This window comes from Equus quagga, unplaced genomic scaffold, assembly GCF_021613505.1.
Source record: "Equus quagga isolate Etosha38 unplaced genomic scaffold, UCLA_HA_Equagga_1.0 HiC_scaffold_5308_RagTag, whole genome shotgun sequence".
Taxonomy (NCBI): domain Eukaryota; kingdom Metazoa; phylum Chordata; class Mammalia; order Perissodactyla; family Equidae; genus Equus; species Equus quagga.
The window spans coordinates 3,654-6,326 of NW_025794013.1; the positions used below are offsets into that span (position 1 = coordinate 3,654).

A 2,673-nucleotide genomic window follows, 5' to 3' on the forward strand; every position below is an offset into this window, starting at 1 on the left:
CACATCCAGGCTGTGCACGTGCAGCCTTTGTGTCTGTCCTGGCAGGCCGATGGCTTCTGGTTTAAAGAAGCAGATCTATCTCTCCTCCTTTTAAAGAGGTGAGAGAAGTGCTTCTTATAAAGGAAAGAATTAAGGGCTTTTATTTCTTGGAGTTTCTCCAAAGCTTTGGGATAAACAGCGAATTTCACCAATAATCATGATTTTGCCCTTAATTTTTACCTCATGAGATGGATGTGGTCCAACAGCTTTCCATTGCTCTTAAGAAGTGATGTGGTGACTTTTTCATGTCATTGAATCTTCTCTTCTGGTCAGTTTAAATGGCTACATCGTATCCCATTGGACAGCTGTCCCCGCACATTCCTTAGTCCCCAATTTGAGGTGGCAGGAGCAGGCTGATCTCCAGCAGGGCCTTGGGCCCAAGGGAGGTCGCTGAGTAGGAGGCTGGAGCAGCACAGACGGGTAGCGAGTGGTGGGATCCACATGTGGCATTATTGTCATGAAGCCGCCCAAAGCTTTTGTCGAGTCCTTCTTTCCATGACGTCTAACTCTGCCTTCCCTCTGTTGCTCTTCCAGACACCAGGCCCACTGCTACCCAAGATGTGGCATCACCAACAGGTCAGTATTCCTGTCCACACGCCTTGGGGCCCCCTCTCTGCTTCGGGATCCATTTTGGGTGGGCGAGTGATGGAAGGATGCTCAGGGTATGCCCTTGCTTCTCCTTGGCCCCGTGGGTGGGGCGCGGCTGAGGGAGGGGTCTCTGATGCCCAGGGCCTAGGTCTCATCTTGCGGGGGGCTAGCCAGCAGCCTCCAGTGGGCTCCCGGTCGAAACGCTCAGCAAAGGGCCCCCTCGGGGAGCTCAGTGGAAGCCTCAGAGTCCTCGCAAGTCCTGCCGGGCTGAGGCTCCTCGTTCTGAGGGAACAGGCTGCTGTCCCGGGCAGAGGGGTGGAGAGTGCCTGTACCCCACGTGTCTGGCCCAGGTTCCATCACCTGCTGACAGTTGGGACAACCCAGGCAGGACCACACAGGGGCCAAGAAGCTCCAAACAGGGTGATGGTCTTGGCCTACCACCACTTGCCACACAGCACATCCCCGGGGCTGCCCAGTGTGGTTCGGGGGTTCCATTCCTGCTCTCCTCCTTTGGGGCTCAAGTGGGTGTTTAGGCCGATTTGAGCATCCTTAGACCTGGGCTGGATATTGTGTCTCTGCTCCTTTCCCTGCTTCCTTCTCAGGGCACAGCTTCGCAGGTGGATGATGGTCTACTTCGACCCTTTGACGGGTCCGTTCGTGTGGGTTATTTAATGGAGTAATCAATTAACTGCTGGCTCTCGCAGGACTGTGGTCGTGGGGAGGATCCTGGCGTCCCTGCTCAGGCGGTCCTCCAAGACACCGGGCCTCTATTCTCATGTGTGGTTTTCTCCACTTGGCTCGTCTTGCGGGATCTCCTCTCACTCTGAGCTTCCCTGAAAGGTGGTGGATTCCCTGACCGCTTCACCGATACCCCTTGCTGTCCCTGAATGTACTGGGTGGACTATACAGCATCTTCTGTACGTGTCTCCAGAAAAGACAGGAGTTAGGGTCGTTAATCTTGTAAGAATAAATTCCCCAACACGTCTTTGTGGAGACTGTCCCCTGAGACGTATGTCTCCTATTCAGGTCTCCTGGCCAACACCCAGGAAGCCCTTCTCAGTGATGGAGGGACAGGCATTTCTCCTTGTTAGCATCCCGGGGGCCTTGTTCCCACACGTCCTGGGCTCGGAGGCTGACTCGTTTCCTCTCTTTCTTGCAGATGCTCAAATCTCTTCCACTATCCCAGGTGAGTCGCTGCCGCCCGACCCAGTCAGAGTCGTCCCTGGAACTCTGCTCTGTGAGGTTTCCAGAGCGAGGAGGAGAGGGGCAGCCTCCTCCCGGGGAATGATTTCTCCTCTACTGCCTGGACTTGGTTCTGGTGACCAGCTGAGTGCCCAGAGCCATCGCTCTCTCTGAGCTCAGGCTGGAGAGCCCCTGTGGCCTCCAGACACCGCCTGCTGCCAGCGCTGGTCCTCCCAGAGAGGCTGCAGGGGAAGAGGGTTTGGGCCTCTGCTGATTTCAGATGAAGACGACTGTCCTGGTCATTCCCCTGGAGAACTGTGACCATTTTAGAAACAGGGCCGAGTACACCCCCTACAAATGTGTGTCTGCTAAAGAATTCCTTGCCTTGGATAGAGCCACCCCAAAGCGCTCTTTATGGCGTACTGAAAATATTCAGTGCCCCGTTCACTGGGAAGGGCTGTGGACCCTCGCCTCCTTGGCCATTCCCAGTGCACATCGAGAGGGTCAAGGCCCCTCCTATAGTAAGGACAAGGAACTAACTTTCTCTGTTCAACTAATGACCATGGAACTGAAAATGGATCTACTAAAATGCTAAGATGGCTTCATTTTCTTCCTAGATTGGTGGCACCCATCGCCTACAAGCACCGAGGGTAAGTATCACTTTTTTCTACCTGGACCGTCGGGCATGGATGTCTTAGTCCATGCTTGGCTGTCCATGCAGCAGATGCCTACAAAGGCACAGCCCATCTCATCCTGCTCGCACAGCCGGCCCTGGCTGCCCCTCCACACCCTGCACCCAGCGTGGGCACACCCAGCCCACATCCAGGCTGTGCACGTGCAGCCTTTGTGTCTGTCCTGGCAGGC

The 2,673-nt window shown here is 55.2% G+C and overlaps 1 long non-coding RNA gene across 1 annotated transcript in view; it reads left to right on the plus strand.

The window, feature by feature from the left end:
* The window catches only part of LOC124232388 (uncharacterized), a 4,709-nt gene extending 2,053 nt beyond the window's left edge, over positions 1 to 2,656 (plus strand). Inside the window, exons 3-4 of the long non-coding RNA XR_006886836.1 lie at positions 1,787 to 1,813; positions 2,427 to 2,656. This is a non-coding gene — a long non-coding RNA (uncharacterized LOC124232388). The remainder of the gene's footprint in view (positions 1 to 1,786; positions 1,814 to 2,426) is intronic.
* Positions 2,657 to 2,673: the final 17 nt, after the last annotated feature.